The 21,830-nt window shown below is 47.5% G+C and overlaps 1 long non-coding RNA gene across 1 annotated transcript; it reads right to left on the bottom strand.

Moving 5' to 3' along the window:
• Window positions 1-3,728: 3,728 nt before the first annotated feature.
• On the bottom strand, window positions 3,729-7,471 carry LOC125281039 (uncharacterized). Its single transcript, XR_007188032.2, has 3 exons — window positions 7,386-7,471; window positions 5,340-5,442; window positions 3,729-3,864 (listed from the first exon to the last, which is right to left on the bottom strand). It is a non-coding gene; the product is annotated as an uncharacterized LOC125281039 (long non-coding RNA).
• Between the last annotated feature and the right edge of the window lie 14,359 nt (window positions 7,472-21,830).

The following is a 21,830-nucleotide window of genomic DNA, read 5'->3' as shown; positions in this document are numbered from 1 at the left end:
TTCACGTGCATGCCCTCGTTTGTCCTCTCAGCAGCCCTCGGAGGTTGGTTCTCTTGGTAGCCCCATTTGACAGATGTGAAAGCTGAGATAGAAGGGAACCCACTTGCTTAAGACCACCCAGGTAATAAGTAGCAAAGCCTGTCTCACCGAATCCCAGGCTAGCCGCTAAGTGCTACACCCTGCCCAGACTGGCCCACAGCTCAGGGGTGTTCTGAACCAAGGGGCCTCCATATCCATGACCTGTTTCCCAAGGAGAGAATGGGACTTGGCCCAAAGTCCCACACACCCGCTTTGTATCAGTCCAACAACGGTGGGCTGCATTGGAAATCCTTTAGGTCAATAATTCCCAGCTGATGATGCATCAGAATAATCTGGGAAGAGGGTTAAAAATGCAGATACCTAAGATCTTTAAGTCCTGTCCTTAGAGATTCTAACTCTTAATGTTTGGGATGCAGCCCAGGAATCCACATTTTCATAAATATAGCTAGTGATTCTGATGAAAGTAATGCTTCATCAGTACGCTGAAAAAAAGGAGGAGGAAGGGGAGGAAGGAAAGAAAGAGGTAGAGAAGGGAGGGAGGGAGGGAGGGAGGGAGGAAGGAAGGAAGGAAGGAAGGAAGGAAGGAAGGAAGGAAGGAAGGAAGGAAGGAAGGAGCCCTGAGTTAGCAATCAGCCCTTGACAGAAGGATAAGAAGCGCCTCCCCATGATGGGTAAGGAAGGCTGCATCCTTAATGACGTCTTACCTCTTTCTCCATACCTAGATAAATTTCTACTCCTCCTCCTAGACCCAGCTCCCAGGTCACACCTCCCCTGTGCTGTGTCTCCGTGGCTCCAGACCAAGTTAAGGAGGCCTCCTTGGGAACTTCATAGCCCTTAAATCTCGGCGCTGGTGCATTTTATTTATCATATAGGCGCAAGTGGTGGTTTTCACTGCTTAATGCTTGGTGGGTGACTTACTCACTGGGCGGGGGGGTGGGAGGCAAGCCGCAACTCCTAGGCTGCTATCTGCTGAGAGCAGCTGGACCAGCAGGGAGCTGGAGGAGGCCCAGCTGTCGAACAGTCCAGGTGGGCCTGAGCAGATGTTGGAACAGAACAAGAGCTGTAAATGCTGCAGAGACAATACACCCACACCCCAGACAGGCGAAGATTCCGAGCCCCTTGAGAACAGTGGTCCTGCCATGAACTGCCAGAGCCTCACCCAGTGGTAGGCACCAAATCAGGGATGCCGATCGGTTTCATGGGGCTTGCCAGCTCCAGGCACGGGGTCGCAGCTGGACGGGGTAGGGCGGTGTGGCTTCCATGGGAAAGAATGCTGAGCGCGATTGCTGATGCCTGCCGCGGGCACAGGACACCCTTGCCTGCCCCGTGTTCGAGGCCGTATTACATTCCTGGGACTACTACAACGAATTACCACAAACTGGGTGGCTTACAACAACAGAAATTTATTCTCTCACAGTTCTGGAAGCCAGAAGTCTGAAATTAGTCCCACTGGGTCAAAATCAAGGTGTCAGTAGGGCCATGCTTCCTCTAAACGCTCTTGAAAGAATCCTTCCCCACCTGCTGCAGCTTGCAGTGGTCCCAGCAGCCTCCACTCCTGCCTCCGGCTTCACATGACCCTCTTCCTCCTTCCTTCACAAGGGCCCCCTTCCTCCCCCTCCCCTTGCTTTTATGAGGACACCAGTCTGTAGATTTAGTACCCACCCTGAATCCAGGATGATCTCATCTCAAGCTCAGTACCTTAATTACATCTGCAAAGACCCCTTTTCCAAAGGACACATTTACAGGTACCAGGGGTTAGGACTTAGACATATTGATGGGGGTTGGGGGACACAGTTCAACCCACTACACCAGCCTTGTACTAAATAAAGATCAGTGATTAAGTACCTCGTCCCACTTTGTTCCCCACCTCCCACCCCCTTGTGCAAACCTTTTCAAACCCGGTGCTAGGGAACCTCTCCTCTCACCAGAGACAGGCCTGCCCTGGTGTGTTTTGGCTCATTGCAGACCTCCCCTCCCGCAGCTAGGATGGCAGGACAGGCGGGGGACTGAGAGGCAGAAAGCGTCCTGTTCCCACGAGGGTAATGAGTGCCAAACCTTCTGCGAAGGTTACCAGGTCACTGTGCTGAGTCTTCCTCAGGGTGTGCCCGATGCAGAACGCAGTACACGAACATGAGTCAAGGCCGTGGTCAGGTTGCCCTCCTCCCACCTACTCATGCAACCGCCTGTGGGCACCATGGTCCACCGCAGTCTAAGCTCCTCCCGCTCAAAGTTCACCCACAGCACGAAGAGCAGTTGTGATAAAGAGCAGGCTGCCCAAGCCCGGCTCCAAATCCCCCTCCGTACCTTCTGGGTTGTCTGACCTTGAGCCGCTCGTGCCACTCCCAGCACCTCGCTGCGAAATTGGACTGCTACCAGTACCGGCAGACTTAAATCCTTTCTCCAGCTAGACCGGGGAGCAGTAAACAAATCCTTCCTTGCAGGCATATGCAGAGGGCTGAAAGAGGAAAAGCAGAGCTTCCAGGCCCACAGTGGGCACGCCATAAGCTTTTTTACTTGCGTCATTCGGTATTCACCAGGTTTAAGCACACTCCTATCTTCAACCAGCATCCGCACATGGTACCTGCTATCCCTCTCACTTCCTCCTGCATATCTGACTGCCTGCCCCTATCTCACAGTGGCCACGGTCAAATTCCACATCGTCCACTCCTTACCTGGCTTCTGTCATTTCATCTGTGAGCAACCACCTGGTCCAAACATCTGCAGGCACCAGCCCTTCTCTCCAAACCAGTCATCAAATGCCAGAGGTGCTTCTTTCTTAATACCCCCTAGCTCTCTCGGCCTCTCCCTGTCCACCTCGTCTGCACACACTGAAAGCTACATCATGTGCCACCTGAAATAATGCAACAGCTTCCCTTCTCAGTCTCTTCCTTGCCCAATATATGCTTACTAGGCTGGTGTTTCTAAGACACAGATCTAAACACGTGCAGGACTGCACAGAGCCTTTGGGCCTGAGACCCACCTGTTCAGTGTGGCCGCAAGGCCCAGGTGGACAGCCCCAGCTGCTTCCCCAGCCCCTGGTCCCCTGAGCCAGAGCCCTGTGGAGCTACTTGCAGTCCCCCACCACTTCCACGCCCCCCCCCACTAGCTCTCATTTCTCCATGCTTTGCATAAGCTGTTCCCTTCTCTGGGAACACTTTTATTCATTCCTCACATTTTTTTATTATAATAATATTTTTTATTATATTATGTTAGTCACCATACAGTACATCCCTGGTTTTTGATGTAAAGTTCAATGATTCATTAGTTGCATATAACACCCAGTGCACCATGCAACACGTGCCCTCCTTACTACCCATCACCGGTCTATCCCATTCCCCCACCCCCCTCCCCTCTGAAGCCCTCAGTTTGTCTCTCAGAATCCATAGTCTCTCATGCTTCATTCCCCCTTCTGATTACCCCCCCTTTCTTCTTCCCTTTCTTCTCACATTTTTAACCCTTATTCAACCTTCCAGACTCGGCCCCTTCAGCCTTCTCTCTTCTGGCTTCCATACCGTCTTGTCCTGTGTCTCTCGCAACATCTGCAGATTATATCATAAATACCAGTTATTTATCTCTCTACTCCACACGCCACACAGCCTTGCACCCTGCCTCAGACTGTGAGCTCCCTCAAATTTGGGACTGTGTCTCTTCTCTGTATTCCCAGCACCTGGACCGTACCTGCCGGTAGCGCCTTAATAAACATTTGTTCAAGTGTCGAATGCCAAGGAGAGAACGGCATGATATTAAGAGAGAGATCTGGTTGATGATTTTTTTCATGATATTTGTTTGTTTTCTTTTGGCGTTTCATATTGGAAGGAAGGATATCTATGCATGGAAAAAATTCATTCGTTTAGTAAATCACATAAAAATCCAGAAATCATGAAAACTCTGAAAGACAGCATGGCCATTTTGGGAAAGCAAGACAAAAAACAAGGTTTGAGCTAAAACAATAACATTATTATTAAAATACATGTATTCTAATGCCAAAAACCAAGACAAAGGCTCAACAAAAAAATCCCAAAAGTGGTCTGTATGTACATAGGATCTTTATAAATACATTTAAATTTATGTTTTTTCAGTTCTGTTGAGCTATGATTGCCATATAACTGGTTGATTCTCATACAAAGAAAAATACCATATTATACAATGAACAAAATAGCGGGCAACATCCTTAATGTTTTATTGAAATATACCTAAGTGTCCTTCATGTGGCCATTTCTTGCAAGGGCTTAAGACAAAATCCAACATGGTAAAGGTCTTGTGCTAGGCGACTGGGCTAATGTAGTTCTTCATAGAACTTGTATCAAATGGGGATCAGCATCTAATACCGTAATCACTGCTGAAAGTAGCACACCCTTGGGCAGCCAAGATTTTTTTTAAAGAGAGATTTACTTATTTATTTATTTATTTTTAAAGGTTTTATTTTTATTTATTTGAGAGAGAGCACAAGCAGGGGGGAGGGTCAGAGGCAGAAGCAGACCAGCAGGGAGCCTGATGTGGGATTCGAACCCAGGACCCCTGGATCATGACCTGAGCCAAAGGCAGACACTTAACTAACTGAGCACCCAGGCACCCTTATTTATTTATTTGAGAGAGGGAGAAAGCACATGCACACGTGGGTGGGGGGAGGGCGGAGGGAGACAGAGTGTTAAGCAGACTCCACTAAGCTTGGAACCCCACGCAGGGCTCAGTCTCATGACCCTGCATGACCTGAGCTGAAATCAAGAGTCAGACCCTTAACTGACTGAGCCACCCAGGTGCCCCATTGATAGGAACTAGATCACTATCAGTTGAAGATTAAATCTCCTGACTCAGGCCAAAAGTGCACACATCCTGTGTGGGTGACCAAAGAAGATTCGTTTTTGGATAGCAGGTGACAAGGGTCACCTTCTGTGGGAAGACCGAGCAGCCTGCTAAAGGGATGAAACCCACCCCAGCTCCACCCACAAGCTCTTCTACCTAAACCCCACACTCAGTTATGCTTGCTACTCCCGTGCCTCAACTCCATCCTGCACCTTCCCATACTTCCGCCATCTTCTCTGCCTGGAACATCCTCGCCCTCTAATTTCTACCCAACATAGCCTATCTACTTGGCTATGGACTACATTTCCCAGCATGCTTTGTAACTAGATGTGACCAAATGACCAAGTTGCAGCCACCAGGATATGTGAGCCACTTCTGGGTCTGTGCTTCAAAGCATCTGTTGCGTGTTCCTCCATCCTTTTTTGCCCTTCCCACAAGCTGGAACATTCATGTGGCAACGACCAAGTTTTAACCATATAGTTGAAGACAATACCCACCAGGACAATGGAGCAGAGCAACGGGATAGAGCAGAACTGGGTCCCTGAACGACCTTGTGGAGCTGAGCGGTCCCTCCAGCCTGGACTGCCGCCTGCATCCGCACTGTTGTAGGAGAGAGAAATAAAATCGTATCTTAAGATTGACCTTGCATAAGAGACAGTGTCTTGGCATCTCTGCACCATGGCTTGTTTATGTATTGTCTTCTCTGTGGAAGCTTCCCTGAGAGCTCTGTCTGATGTCCTCTCGTGACTTTGGAGGCAATGCCCATACAACATCCACGTGCCATTTTAGGGACCCCTGTGCATGTTATATTGTTGCGAGTAGATCCTTGAGGGCTAAGACCACACTGATCTCATCTTTGATGTCCCCGAGCAACCACCGCAGTGTCCTGTACACAGAAATCATGTTTGTGGAAGCGAGTGAATACACAGCACTTCCCACACGAATACTGTTTTTAGAAGAGAAGCAAAGTTAGTAGCAGCAAAGCTGATTCACAGCACACTTACACAGAAACCAGAAGGAATGTGGCTGACAAATAAGAGGCCTGGTGGGCCAAGCTGGGAATAGTAATTCTCCAAAAATAAATGTATTGTGGAAACAAAGCCTGAAGAAACCTCACCGAAAAACAGAGCTGGTTACTGAAGCCTTGGAGCAACCCCTGCCTTCCTTCCTGTGACCCCCCACATCCCTCACAAGGCCAAGGTGGGATGGCCATGTGCCCTCAGGCACTGGACAATCACTTCTGCAGACTGGGTCACCTCTCCCTGGGCATTTGTCCACAGAGCCAGGCCTGCATATAGAGTTTCTCAGGGTTCCTGGGAGAGGGGCACCACCATTGTTCTCCCAGGCCATTGAAGTATAGGAAAGGAAGAGTGTTTCCCAGGCCATCAGGAAAACACTCATCTGGGTGTGAGGTCGGGACCAGACTGCTGGGTTTGAATCTCAGCTCAGCCGCTTACAGCTGTGCAACCTTAGACAAGTAGCTTAACCTCTTTGCACCTCTATTTTCTCACCTGCAAAGCAGAGATAATGATAGTACCTACTCATAAGTTTGTGGTAGAATTAAGTGACTTTTACATGAAGGCACCTGTGATAATAAAATACCCATTTTCCAACTGGGTGTTATACGCAAGTAATGAATCATGGAACTCTACATCAAAAACTAGGGATGTACTGTATGGTGACTAACATGATATACTAAAAAAATATTATTATTTTAAAAAATACCCATTTTCCACATTAAAAATATTGAGGCTCCAAGGGATTACGTGACTCGTCAGAGGTCATCGGAGGTCTGGTATCCCAGCTCCAAGTCATGTGCTAATGAGACACTCTGCAGCCTTCCCCTAGGAGCAGCCCCAGGAGTCTGAGAGCTGAGGGGAGGCTGTATTCTCCTCCTCCTATTTGAGTGGCTTCTCAGGAGTCAAGGTGAGAAGCCAGACCTCTCTGGACATGTCTGCCTGCAGCCCACCCACAGCAGGCTCCTGACCTAACCTGGGCCCCAAGGAGCTGAGGCTTCTCTGCCAGCCTGGTCCAGGCCAAAGGGTTGGGGGACACAGGAAGATGTTTGGTTGTTTGCTAATAAAAACAGATGAAGATACGTGAGGGGACCCAGAAAGTCACAGATGACATTGTGAGCAAGTATTTATAAAGGAAAGGATGAATGAGGAAGTATAAATGGGGAAAAAATGTGCTTGGGAGGAGTCAGAGCACAGGTGCTTCCTGTCACACGTCCTGGCACTTTAGCCCAAGTGATCCGAATACAGCCAGGGTGGGGGTGTGGGTGGGGGTGTGTAGGGGGGCGTGTCACAGAGGCAGACACCAGCACCGGACAGAAAGAGATCCAGGAAGAGTCAAGGAGACATAAAGAGACAAAACAAGGGATGGAGAGCGAAAAGAGCAGCCCAGAGGGGAGATGGGATGGAAAGACAGAAATGGAGAGAGGAGAGAGACAGCCACAGAACGCCACAGAAGCTGCCACTGTCCTCACCACGTCAGATTCCCAAAGTTTCCTGATCCCTCAAAGAAATGAATGGAATACTGACCTCTCCCTCTGAGGGGGACGTCCTCTTTTTAGGAAGTGCTGAAACGTTCTGGTTTCTGGGTGCTAACCGGCATCCCCAGCTCCCGTTCCTGGCTAACTTCCCTCAGTCTTTCTCTCCCTGATTTGACAAGACCACTCCCTCTTCCCTGAACTCTGTCTCTTCCATAAAGTTGAAGAAAAGATGCCACCGCCCCCTATCAGCTGACTCAGTGAGTCAGGCCGGTACGCTCTCTGGTTCAGCGTGCCCAGGGATGGCCTCACATACATCCCCATGGCCAGGGTGCACTGTCACAGGAAAACCAAGGTCCAGAAACCCTCAGGCCCAATTCAGTGTTGCCCAGAGTCCCACGAGTGGTAGAAAGGCCGGAGACCCCTCTGTCCTCCGGGGACATCCATCCCTTCCTTCAGGCCAAACAGGCACAAAAGTGAGTGCAAACACAGCTCCCGTTGAGCCCCACCTCAGGAAGCCTGTCCCTGGAGAGAGCGGCTGTAAGCTCCCATGGCTGGCAGCCCTCTGGACGGCTCCACACCTGGGCTGCCGGCCTCCCAGGCCCCTGGGGTTTGGCAGCTCCACACTTCACCCCATGAACTTCCTTGCAGGTTCGGCAGGACTCTACCGCCCTGGTCCTGACTCCCAGAGAAACCTGCGCCAACCACGTGTCCTTGGGACCGGCACCCTCCTCACATCTGCTTCGGGGTGGAGGACATTTCAGATTCTAGTCCCTTCCAGCCCAGGCGCCTGACTGCTTAGCAAGGCCAGCAGGATGGGCCTGGGAAGTCCTGTGCTCCTACAGCTCCAGCCCACAGCCCAGCCTCCGGACAGACCAGCCTCAGCCTGGACAAGAGGAATCCATCCACACCCACTTCCAAGTGTTATCCGTATTCCCAGCATAGCAGGTGCATAGTAAGGATTCTTGGGTGTCTCCCGGCCTAGACTTCTCCATGCTTCTCTCCCCTTTGTGAGTGTGGTAGGCTGAACAATGGCCCCCAAGACATTTCTACTTCCTAGTCCTAGAACCCATGGGTGCTACCTTATACAGAAAAGGGTGGGTGGGGGGAGGAAGTTTGCAGGTGTGATTAAGGATCTTGAGATGCACAGATTATCCTGGATTTCCTGGAGGACCCCAAATGTAATCACATGGATCCTTACAAGAGGTAGGCACAGGGACATTTGGCATACACAGAAGAGAAGATGAGGTGACCACAGAGGCAGAGACTGGAATAATGTAGCCACAAGCCAAGGAATGTGCAGCCATCAGAGGCTAGAAGAAACGAGGAGCAAATTCTCCCCTCGAGCCTCCAGAGGGAGTAGGGCCCTGCTGACACCTTGATTGGGCCCAGGGAGACTGACCTAGCCCTTACAGCCTCCAGAAGTGTGAGAGAATGAATTTCTGTGTTTGAAGCCACCCGGTTTCTGGGGATTTGCTACAGGAACCACAGGAAATTAATACAGGGAGTGACCTCACAGGATTCTTTTCTATTATTCATTCAACATTTACCAAACGCCTACCATAGGCCGAGCACTGGCGTAGGTGTGAAATGCAGCCGTGAACAGGACGGAGCAGGCCTGGCCCCACAGCACTGCACCCAGCTGCGTGGGGAGGGCCCAAAGGCATGGAGTGACCGTCCGACAGAGCTGCCTACAAATTATGGCAGCCTCCCAGACAAGGAACGAACGGTCCTTTTAAACGATACTTTCTAAAGGTAGCTTTAAAAAACCCCACATGGGTCTCCATAAAATAGTGGCAATTACTTGACAAATTATATACAAGTATACTTGTAAGCACAGATGTGCTCTTCAGGGAAAACACAAAGCTCTCCAGATCCCAGCTGCATCCCAGAAAGCCTTCGGTCCCTGTGGGGACAAAGCTGGTCAGAGGAGGCCCATGTTCACGGCGCTCCCCCCTTTAGAGAATGAAGGCTCCTGCTGAGCAGGCCTCAGCCGCTGACCGGCCCACAGAAATGGTCTAACCCAGGGAAGATACCATGGAAAGGGCCCTGAAAGAATGGCTTTTCGGTGTTAACACAGAGACTGACTGCATGCAATTTACCCCAAACTTCAGGGTGAGGTCACAACTCCGGGCTTGCTTTAGATGAGTCAAAACACGTTGGGCCTACGAGACTCCACGCTCCGGCAAGCTCGTGCTTTTCCACACATTCGCTGGCTACATCGGGCAGGCGGTGACCTCATGTAATCACCCCATGCGGTAAACTCCAGAAGAGGCCACCTCCAAAACTGGTTAGGCTCCTTGCACCACCCCGGCATTACCAGATACCTGATGCTGCAAAATATCTGCTGATCTTCCTGGCCGCAGGGCTCTGTCTGAACAACCCGAGAGGAGGCAATGGGCAGTGCCGGGCAAGGAAGGAGGCCAAGACAGTCCTCATTCCGCCCCAACCTCCTGGGCCTCCTGCATCTCAGACACTGAACAACCCCCCTTCTTTCCACCTCCTTTGAGGATTAAACGAGAGAACAGATGGAAGTACACTTGGACAAGAATTGGGTATGGAAGGCCAAGTGATGTTTTTAATCACTGGCATTATTCAGTTTCCTCTGGAAACAATGAATTCTACATCGTCTTTGCAGGGTTCCCCCACACACACCAAAAAAAAAAAAAAAAAAAAAAAAAAAAAAAAATCTTCCTCTAAACTTTGTTTCAGTAGCTACAACTATGTGTCAGCTGATTCCCCACCCCCTTCCTCGTTACCTGCCTCCATGCTTACAGCTCCAGAGTGGAGTTTCCTGAGCAGAGTGCTGAGTAGTAAAGAATCGACCTTACCCAAAGAGAAGTCCAGCCTCTGTGTTCAGGTCCTCTGAGGTATCTCTAAGCCCTTGGAATGTCCTGCCTGATAAGAGTTTACCTGGGGGCCTTGGGCCGCACAATGTGATTTATGGTGGGGCTTTGGCCACATGGTATCAGCTTGACCTCCAGAATGGCTAGAGATTAAAGGTCAGCCAAGTGGGTGGTCCATGATGGCGACCTGACTGAGCTCCAGTAAAAACTCTGGACACCAAATTTCGGGGGAGTTTCCCTGGTTGGCCGTCCTCCATGTGTGTTGTCATACCCTGTTGCCAGGAAAAATTGGTGCTGTCTATGATTCCACTGGGAAAGGAGAGCCAGAAGCTCTACTCTTGGAACTTTCTGCTCCGTGTGTCTCTTCCCTTGGCTCATTGCTTTCATTGTAATACACTGTAACCCTAACAGCTTTCAGTGTATTCTCGAAGTCCTAGTCATTTATCGAAACTGAGGGTGGACTTGGGGACCCCCAGACTTGCAATTGGCATCAGAAGTGAGGGTGGTCCACGTTCTAAGTTCTTACCTATTTTTGTGCCATGGACTGACTCCCTTGGCAGTCTGGTGAAGCCTATGGACCTTTTCCAGGATTATGTTCTTAAACGCATAAAATGAAATATAAAGTATTCAAAGAAAACCAGTCACATTGAAATCAAAGTATCAAAACACGTGCTTCTTTATTGACACATTAAATAACAAGTTCTAGGGGCACCTGGGTGGCTCAGTCGGGTAAGCGTCTGCCTTCCAGTCAGGTCATGATCCCAGGGTCCTGGGATCGAGTTCCGCATCGGGCTCCCTGCTCAGGGGGGAGCCTGCTTCTCCCTCTCCCTCTGCCTGCTGCTCCCCCTGCTTGTGCGCTCTCTCACTCTCTGTCAAATAAAATTAATTAATTAATTAATTAATAACAAGTTCTAGTAGCAGATTTAATACCTAGTTTTGAAGTAGTGACAAGCATAGCCACTCTTTCAAGTTACCTGCAACAACTATAAAGAAATGTGGACTTGTGTTGGTGTCAAAGTCACAGGTGGTGTTCCCACTGGTGTGTTTTGTGGCCTACATTCATAACTGGAGGAGATTCTAAATTTTAGTTAGAAGTCAGTGAAAATAGAAGGTCGAAATTTTTTCCTAGCCAAGGTCACAGACCCCACAAATTCTACCCACAGACCATCCAGGGGTCCATGGGCCCCACACTAAGAAGCCTGGTCAAGGGCTTGGTTGATAATCTTACCCTTCACAGCTGCTGAGATAGAACTGCTGCTGCCAATAATAGAAATAATAATAACAGCTAATATTCATTGAGCATTTGCTCTGTGCAAGGTGTGATAAATGTGAAAGTGTCACACAAATTTACATTATATCACATTGCATTATTTTTATATTATATCATTTAACACAGATGAGCTTTCTCGCTAAGAAAAGAATGGCTACTGCTTTTGGCACGCTTCCTGCGGGCGAGGCCCGTACCGAGTACTTTTAATACATTGTTGACTTCGGCCTCAGTACAAGCTGCTCTGTTTTTCCAATTTTTTAGACAAGGATAGTGAGGCTTAGAGAATTTAAGCAACTTATTCAAATTATAATGCTAGTAATTGGTAGAGAAAGGGATTCAAACTCAGACAGCGCAGCTCATAAAAACTGACAGAAAGGCACATTTGCAAACAAAGGTGCAGGCAGAGACCTCATCACAATGGAAATAGACATAACTAAGCACGAGGTCCTGCGTGGATTAACAAATCAATGATTGCCAAGGCAAGGCCATGAGGAAGTTCCTATGTTAATCACTAGTGTTTGGATTCCAGAACCATGGGGGTCACGGAAGACTAATTGGTGAAGAACTTACTGGTTTCTCTAAGAACACTCTTGCTCTGCACACAGAGGAACCTACAGATACTAGAAGCATGGGCTAGAAGCATCCTCAATACCATACCACACGGACTTTGTTGTCTCCAAAGAAAATAGTCTTGGAAGGTTCCTATTTGGAATGGATTCCAGACTCCTTCCGATTTGCAGGAAAACCCATCCAAGAACCAGGAAGCGTTGCAGAAGCAAAGGCAGGAAGGACTGAGACAGAGGTAGGGAAAAAACTTACAGTAAGAGAAGTCATAGAACAGGAAACTATCTGGCACCCAGGCCACCATGCCCTATTTCCTCACTCATGGCGGACCTTGCTAACGGGACACTTACAATTCCCTCTTGCTGAGATTGGATGCAGCCTCAGAATCTTTCTCAACACAGCTGTCCAGGTAGCTACAACCAAGTCATTGAATTTGACACACAGGTTGAAACTTCTTTTCCATCAGAGCCAGCCAGAAGTGCCAAAAGTAAAGGGGAACCGTGCTACTCTTGAGAAAATGACACGAAACAAGAATAGCTCATACTCCTTGAGTCGTTATCTTGTGCCAGCAGTCCCTAGTCTAAGCATTTTACATGTATTAACTCATTTTGCTCCTTCACAACAATCCTATGAGGTTGATACTGTTATAAGTCCCATTTTACCTAGGAGAAAACTGAGGCACAGACAGGTTATGTTACTTGCCCAAAGTCACCCAGCAAGTAAGGGAAAAAATTAGGATTTGAACCCGAGCAGTCTGGATCTAAAACTTGCATATTTAAATAACCATTACACCGTGGAGATACTGTCCATGTGCTAGGGGTATTTTCAGCTAATGATCATGGCAAAAGACAAAGATAAGAACAGCTTTACAGTTTTGCATGTTGGACACCAGGAAAGGTGCTTATCCATCCTACAGTATCCTCCGAAGTCCGTAGAGCAATGCTTTTGTCCGTAAACGCACCTTGCTCTGGTCCTGCTTCTCAATGCAGCTGACTTCCCCATTTCCCACCCACCCCAGAGCAGCTCATCTGCAGGTGCAGCCTGGCCACAGCTGGGACAGGTAGCAGAGCCCAGCAGGAAGTGTGTCTGCGACTTCTGGCTGAGGCGGGGCCTCCCCTTCTCCCTCCCCACCTGTGCCCTCCAGGGCCTGTGTATTCCCTGACTGGACTGCCGGCCTGCTTGCAGATTCCTGGCACTGTCTACACTGGCCCAGCTAGACCTGGGAAGTGTTTAGAATCCCGGCATTCTGCTAACACCAGGCATTGAGAACAAATGCACAGGAGGCCAGCTCCACCTGTGCCTAGGGTCCCAGTGGTAACAAGTCAGATCTCCAAGGAAACGAGTCAAATCACCTGACTCAGCCATTACATCACATCTTCCCTTTTCAAAGATGGAGCCTAAGGGAACTCTGGGAGAGAATAAATAACCCTTCTCCACTGCATCAAAAAAAGCTCATATGTGCCCTTGTAGGTAGCTGCTCTCAGCAGCAGGAATGAGCGTGTCATCTGAGCTGAACCCGAAGTCACCACCAACATGCCCTCAAGTTTCCACGTTCAGTGACTGCTAAGGCAGCTAGCAGGTGGCCATGGCTGAACCCAGCGAGGTGCTGTCTGCTTTACTACCATGCCTGCCAGTCCCAGAGTGCTCCCTACTCCTCGTCTGTGGGCACCGAGATGGAAATAGAGACTTTCTCAGGGGCACTAGACCAGCAGCAATCAGTATTATCAGTGGCAGTTCTAGTTACTACCCAGAGTGACGTGGGACCCACTGGGCTCCCACACAAAAACCCTGAAAGGGAGTCAGGTGGGGGAGAGTCTTGGCCAACTGGAGAGTCTCAGGTGGGCTCAGCCAGTCCAAACCATGTTAGCATCAGTCATCACTGAGAATTAACGCAGACTTCGCTCCCCCTTCTACCCATGAAAAAGGCACATTTTCAGAAACCCCATTTAAAGCTCTTCAAGTGCTTTCAGTAATTTTGTAGAGCACTTTATAACACAGAACAGTATAGAACAGCATTTCACATGTAATATTTATTTCCTCTTCCATGAAATCTGAGAGGCATGAAAGGTAAATCACTATACCCATTGGTTAGGTGAGGAAATGGGTTCTGGAAGATGGAGTGAAAGCCAACACCACATGGCAAGTACAATGGCAGAAAAAAATCCAAACCCAGATCTGAATCTGAAGTCCCAGCTCTTCCCACTGCACCAAGCCAACACCCTGCCGTGCTGATACCTCATTGTGGCCCATTCATCCTTCAGCGGTTCCTGGGGTGCCATGAAGCAGAGGCAGAATTCCAAATGAATCTCTGGGGCCCTCACAGCCTCCCCCAGCCTGCTGCTCTGGCACCTGGCATGACCTTCTCCCACTCCCCATCTCCTACCGCACCCCTACCTTCCTGGTAATTACTGCTAGAGCAAATAGCTTAGGCCATTAGACTCTCCCCAACTTTCGGTCAGCATTCACCTACCAGCGGCAGGACAGGGAGCAACTAAAATGAGAGGGTTAGACAATCCTGTCTATACTGGGATTATAAATGTATAATTCTCTGCACTTATCTCCAGCTTTTTGTAAAGAAAGCATTTCAAAAATAGGTCAAGCTCAGGGTGAGTCAGACAGAAGCCATTCACATCTGCTTAAGTCAAGAAAACCCCGGTGTAGAGAAATGTCCTAAGCAGTTCCCGGTAGCCAATGCTTTTGTGGTCACTTGGAATTCTGGAGAGATCTCTGCTTTGGGAAATTTTCACAGGACCTGTCCAGAAAATTCCAGGCGTATGAATCTGCAACTTCACCACATTTTCCCTTTTGATGATAGGATTTGGGCTTGGTTCACCAAAGCTGCTCAGGTCCTGTCTCATGAGGTAGTCAGGCCTGGAGAGATCAGGTCCACACAGGGTCCTCGTTATTTCTGAGGTCCCCTCTGCAACGTCTGCCCCATCCTCACCCTGTCCCCTCACTGTGGTGCCCTGTCCTCTTTCCTGGCACAGGAAGAAAAGCAATCCAGTAAAATTACAGCCTGGTAACATGTGGGTGTTACTCTTCCTAGAAGCGAGAAGGGCAATTCAGCAGAGAGAATAGTGATTGGATAAAGGGATCAGAACCGGGTTGTTGACTACACCCAACTCTTTGAGCAGGTGGGCATCACCTTCACTTTTCTTCCTACTCCTGACTTTCTAATCTGTGCTCTTGGTTCCCTCTTCCCTACCTGGCACTGTGGAAAATCCCAAAACGTTTTGGTCATTTTCAGATATCAACCAATGACCTTTATTTTCAGATATTAAAAGTGCCAGGCCAATCTCAGTGAGACCTTGCAGGTCTCAGCCAGTTTATTCCTTCACCTTCATCTCCTATCCCATCTTCAAACCCCACGCCTGACCCAGAAGCAGAAACTGCCTTGAGGAGAGTCACCGTCTCTTCTTTGTCTCTTCCTCTGAGCATTTCCCCCTCTCCATCCACATCGACCACCTGTTTCCGGCTCTCTGGGTTTGGGGCAGGGAGGAGAAATGACAAGCAAAAGAGCAAAATGTCCTTTTACTTAAGTAATGAGATTTCTACTCCTCTCTGGCCAGATTCAACAAATAAAAAAACAGGCTGCTCAGTTAAATGTGAATGTCAGATAAACAAGAAAGGATTTTTGGTACAAGAAAGTGGCATGCCATACTTGGATATCCTGTGTTTCATTTGGAAACCATAGCCTGGCTGCCCAATGCCGAGACTCTCTAACTTCCTACACCGCATTTGCAGACATCAGTCATGTTTACTGACATCTCAGCGCATGTTAAATGTCCTTGCTGTTTGGGATCATTTCAGCCCTGTGCATCCCACTTCTACAACATAGAACTCAAATCAAATTGCAGCCTTTCTTGCAACAGATGAAGGCATGTGTCTCAGATTCTGCCAATCAGTTTGTTGGCATCTGGTAACCATCAGTTGGTTCTCTATAGTTAAGAGTCTGTTTCTTGGTTTGTCTCTTTTTTTTTTTTCCTTTGCTCGTTTGTTTTGTTTCTAAAGTTCCACATATGAGTGAGATCATATGGTATTTGTCTTCCTCAGGCTGACTTATTTCATTCAGGATTATACTCTCTAGCTCCATCCACATTGTTGCAAATGGCAAGATTTCATTCTTTTTTATTGCTGAATAATATTCATTGTATGTATTTGCCACATTTTCTTTATCCATTCACCTATGATGGACACTTAGGCTGCTTCCATAGCTTGGCTACTGTAAATAATGCTGCAATAAACATAGGGGTGCATGTATCCCTTTAAATTAGTGTTTTTGTATTTTGGGGGTAAGTATCCAGTAGTGCAATTACTGGATTGTAGGGTAGTTCTATTTTTAACTTTTTGAGGAAACTTCATACTGTCTTCCACAGTGGCTGCACCAGTTTGCATCCCCACCAACCGTGCAGGAGGGCTCCTTTTTCTCCACATCCTTGCCAGCACTTGTTTTTTCTTGTGTTTTTGATTGCAACCATTCTGATAGGTGTGAGGGGATATCTCATTGTAGTTTTGATTTGTATTTCCCTGATGATGAGTGATCTGTTGACCATCTGGATGTCTTCCTTGGAGAAATGTCTGTTCATGTCTTCTGCCCATTTTTAATTGGATTATTTGTTTTTGGGGTATTTAGTTGTATCAGTTCTTTATATATTTTGGATAGTAACCCTTTATCAGAGATGTCATTTGCAAATATCTTCTCCCATTCGGTGGGTTGCCTTTTAGTTTTGTTGATTGTTTCCTTTGCTGTGCAGAAACTTTTTATTTTGATGTAGTTCCAATAGCTTATTTTCACTTTTATTTCTCTTGCCTCAAAAGACATATCTAGAAAAATGTTGCTATGGCCAATGTCAGAGAAATGACTGCCTGCGCTCACTTCAAGAATTTTTATGGTTGCTGGTCTCACATTTGGCTCTTTAATTGATTTTCAGTTTATTTTCACGTATAGTAAAAGAAAGCAGTCCAGTGTCATTCTTTTGCATGTGGCTGTCCAGTATTCCCAACACCATTTGTGGAAGACACTGTCTTTTCCCCATTGTATATTTATTCCTCCTCTTTCAAGATAAATTGACCAAATAATTGTGGGTTTATTTCTGGGTTTTCTGTTCTATTCTATTATCTATGTGTCTATTTTAATGCAGTACCATACTGTGTTAATTACTACCACTTTGTGATGTAACTTGAAGCCAGGAATTGTGATACCTTGCTTTTTTCTTTTTTTCTATATTTTTTTATTATGTTCAATTAGCCAACATGTAGTACATCATTAGTTTTTGATGTAGCGTTCAATGATTCATTAGTTGCATTTAACACCCAGTGCTTATCACCACACGTGCCCTCCTTAATACGCATCATCTGGTTGCCCCATCCCCCCACCCCCTCCCTTCTGCAACCCTCAGTTTGTTTCCCAGAGTCCAGAGTTTCTCATGGCATGTCTCCCTCTCTGATTGCTTCCCATTCAGTTTTCCCTCCCTCCCCCTGTGGTCCCTCGCACTAGCGCTATTCCTTATATTCCACATATAAGTGAAACCATATGATAATTGTCTTTCTCTGCTTAACTTATTTCATTTAGCATAATCTCCTCCAGTGCCGTCCATGTCGAGGCAAGTGGTGTGTATTCATCCTTTTTGATGGCTGGTGTTTTTCTTTTTCAACATTGCTTTAGCCATTTGAGGTCTTTTGTAGTTCCATACAAATTTTAGGATTGTTCTAGTTCTGTGAAAAATGTCATTGGTATTTTGGTAGGAATTACATTAAATGTGTAGATTGCTTTGGATAGTATCGACATTTTAACAAGATTTATTCTTCTAACCATGAGCATGGAATGTTTTTCCATTTCTTTGTGTCATCTTTAATTTCTTTTATCAGTGTTTTATAGTTTTTAGAGTACAGGTCTTTCACCTCTTTGGCTGAGTTTATTCTTAGGTATTTTGTTGTTTTGGTATAATTGTAAATGGGATTGTTTTCTTAATTTCACTTTCTGCTGCTTCATTATTAATGTATAAGAATGCAACAGATTTCTGCACATTGATTATGTATCCTGTGACTTTACTGAATTCATTGATCAGTTCCAGTAGTTTTTTTGGTGGAGTCTTTGGGTTTTTTTATATTTGGTATCATATCATTTGCAAATAGTGAGAGTTTCACTTCTTCCTTACCAATTCAGATGCCTTGTGTTTCTTTATGTTGTCTGATTGCTGTGGCTAGGATTTCCTGTACTACATTGAATAAAAGTGGTGAGAGTGGACGTCCTTGTCTTATTCCTGACCTTAAGGGAAAAGCTTTCACTTTTTCACCATTGAGGATGCTGTTGGCTGTGGCTTTTTCATATAAGGCCTTATTATGTTAAGTCTGTTCCCTGTAGACCTACTTTGTTGAGGGTTTTTATCACAAACGGTTGTACTTTATCAAACGCTTTTTCTGTATCTATTGAAATTATCACGTGGTTTTTATCCTTTCTCGTATTGATGTGATGTATCACATTGGTTGTTTTGTGACTATGGAACCCCTCTTGCATCCCGGGAATAAATCCCACTTGATCGTGGTGTATATATATATATTTTTTGATGTATTGTTGGATTCGATTGGCTAATATATTGCTGAGGATTTTTGCAAGTATATTCGTGAGAGATATTGGCCTGCAGCTCTCTTTTTTTGGTGGTGTCTGTATCTGGTTTTGGTATCAGGGTGATACTGTCCTCATAGAATGAATTTGGAAGTTTTCCTTCCTCTTGTATTTTAGTGGGTTCTTTGAAGACCTCCAGCTGGGGATCTCCAGTGCCATTCTCGATCCAGGAAACATGGGTGATACCCTCTCCAGCTAACTTTCTACAAAAGTTCCTCAACTCCTGCTTGAAGGTATAGCTCACAGAGACGCTTTCTGTTAGAGTCTCCCCTCCTGAGCAGGCAGAAATCTCGGGTGCGGTACTTTCAAGACCCTCAAGCCTAGCTACCTTCCAAGGTGACCTGACACCTGGCCAAGTAAACATCCCAGCCCTGGCCGCAACAAATTCTAGAAGCATATGCCACTCCCAAGAAACACTTTAATGGAGCCTCACGGAGTGGCCTGCATTCTTTCTGAATAAAGAAATTCTTGACTCTCTCAGCAATTGTTAGCCTTTTCTTAGAACTCAGCTGGACATGGGTGATGTGCCAAGACCAGAAGTTGCAGAACCAGTTTGGATACTTCTTAGCAAACTCTTCATGGATGGCCTAGCTCCTCTCTTAAAAATACATGTGTGTTGGTAGAGGTGAAAGTGGTAGGGCTGGGAGATCACCTATTCTTCTCAGCCTTGGGCTTTAACCAATATCCCAGAGAGCTGGAAAAGTCTAGCCTATCCTTCTCAACAAGGAAAAAAGTGAGCCAGAATATAAATTCACAGTAAAGTACAGGTGTCACCTAATCCCAGAGGTACTCACATTTCTTTTTTTTGTAATTTTTTTAAGATTTTATTTATTAGAGAGAGCGTGTGAGTGCTCTCTCTCTCTCTCTCTCTCTCTCTCATGAGTGGGGGGAGGGGCATTGGGAGAGGGAGAAGCAGACTCCTGGCTGAGCAGGGAGCCTGACACCCGGCTCAATCCCAGAACCCTGAGATCATGACCTAAGCCGAAGACAGATGCTTAACTGACTGAGCCACCCAGGTGCCCCAGTACTCACGTTTTAACAGAGGAGAGGGCAATGAGTGACTTGAAAGTATGCATTGCTAATAAAAAAAAAATGCCCGATCAAAGATAAATCTTCAGAGGAAGTCTGTTATGTCCCCTGTGCTGCCTACCCGAGTCCAGCACCAGTCTTCTGCAGGGGGAGCTGGGCCCTAAGATTCACCTGAGCTGGCACAAAGAGCTTGTAATGGCCAATTGGAAGGCAGCTTGGGTAATGCTGGGAGGGCCCACGGGCGTGGTCCCCATGCCCACCCTGCAGGTAAGTAGCCACCCACTGTATTTGGAAGAGTGCTGAGGCTGCCCTGGATTCAGTGGGAGAGTGTGCTGTAATCAGCTTAGTGGGTGTGAATGCCGGCTTCCCATTCACACGTTAGGTGACACTGTTGCTTAACCTCTGGGCACCCATTTCTATAAACTGATGAGACCTATTTATGATATAGAGTTCTTATGAAGATTTAACGAAGTGATGTTTGCAGAACACCTAGCACCCAGGTGCACCCAGTGTTACCTTCCTTCTTCTCACCTCTAAGATCCCTCACGTCAGCGTCTCGGCATACCTCTCTTCATGTCTATAATCGGTGATCGCAGAAGCTGGGAGCGGTATTACCCTTCAGTCCCTGTGTCACACAGATGCAAACCCATGTGGGGCTAAGGACAGAGCCATCATTACGTATATCAATGGCCCATCCTGGGAGGATAAAATTCCTTCAGCATTGTCTTTCAGGTGTGCCTGCTGGTTGCTATTCTGAAGGGACAGGTTTTCAGTTTATAAAGATTAGGTGGCTTTGCAGTGAGCCCGTGAGATCATCGCCCCCTCCACACTCCACGTGGACACATACGTGCACCCTTTCCTGGAGGCAGCGGGGGGTGGGGGAAGGAAGGACCCACCATCCACCCCCTAGGACACCTGCAGAAAGCAAGATATGGCCCTCTTTTCAGCTTACTCAGGGGAAACCATTTAAACCCAACATCAGAGCTGCTTTTCCTTGTCTTACTAACATGAGGAGCTAGACCAAGCGTTTTGGTTGCATCTTTTCATTATGCCTCACAGCAGCCCCGTGAGTCTGGCAGTTCCTTGTACCTAATTTGCAGAGGCAACTGGGCACAAAGAAGCGCTAACCTGAGGTTCAGGTGTATGTGCTAGAGCTCAACCCAGGTGTTCAGGGCTTCTGTTCTCCCCCTGGGTGAGAGCAGCCGCACCTGTAAGTCACCTGACCCAGTACAAGTTTATACGAACCTTTCAGCTTGGCCCACTTTAATCCTCCCTAAGATGACTGACAGCTTTGCCTTACCCCCACCCCAAGCACCCCCAAAAAGGCAGGAGGAAAATCTGCTGCACTTACCTGCTTCCTGTCCTCTGACTCTGGTAGGTGGGTCATCACTTTACCTACCTTGCAGTGACCTGGCCACATGGTGAGGCATGGGTTCTGCTGTCCCTGTCCCTGCTCAGGGGACGTAATCAACCCAGCACCCAGGGGAACCTGAACGTGTGGCCCAGGGCAGCCATCTGCTCTCTCACTTTCTCATTCTGAAGACCCCAGAAAGCGATCTCTATCATGGGGCGGGCCGGGAGGGCTCATGCCTTCAGGGGGCCTAGAATAAAGTGCAGACTCATGGACAGGTGTGAGCAGAGTTAGGGAGGGGTTGCTGGAGGGGTGCGGCTTTGTGAGCCTGGAGGTGCTAATCCCGGCTTCTCCCCTGACCTGCAAGTGACCGTGCCCTTCCTCTGCCCTGACAAGCTTCCTAGGAACAGGGCGGGGGGGGGGGGGGGGCGGGGGGGATGATGACAGATACCACATTAAGCTCCTGAAAGAGATCAAATGCCATTCTTTTGGAGTTCCCAGTTTAAAAGGAGGCCTGCAAAAAATGAATGGCCCCCAACAGCTCATGTTTGAACTGCACTTAACCTTTTCCAGGGCATTTCATAATGCCTAAGCCAGAAACCTGGTTAATCTATATTCCTCTGCCTTCATGAAGCTTCTGTACCCGCCCAACGGGCCTTTGTTGGTTGAATCCGTTCATGGGAATTAATGCGATCCTCACAGTGACCTGGGAGGTGACCAGGGTTATTACAAAATCATTCTTACAGATGGTAAGAAGGGGAAGAAACCAACATCTGTTAGGGGTCAGGGTGCCAGATTTAGCAAATCAAAGC

Source organism: Ursus arctos, unplaced genomic scaffold (assembly GCF_023065955.2).
Source record: "Ursus arctos isolate Adak ecotype North America unplaced genomic scaffold, UrsArc2.0 scaffold_6, whole genome shotgun sequence".
Taxonomy (NCBI): Eukaryota; Metazoa; Chordata; class Mammalia; order Carnivora; family Ursidae; genus Ursus; species Ursus arctos.
Note: the sequence above shows the minus strand (reverse complement) of the source record. Positions and strands in the feature narration are given on the sequence as shown.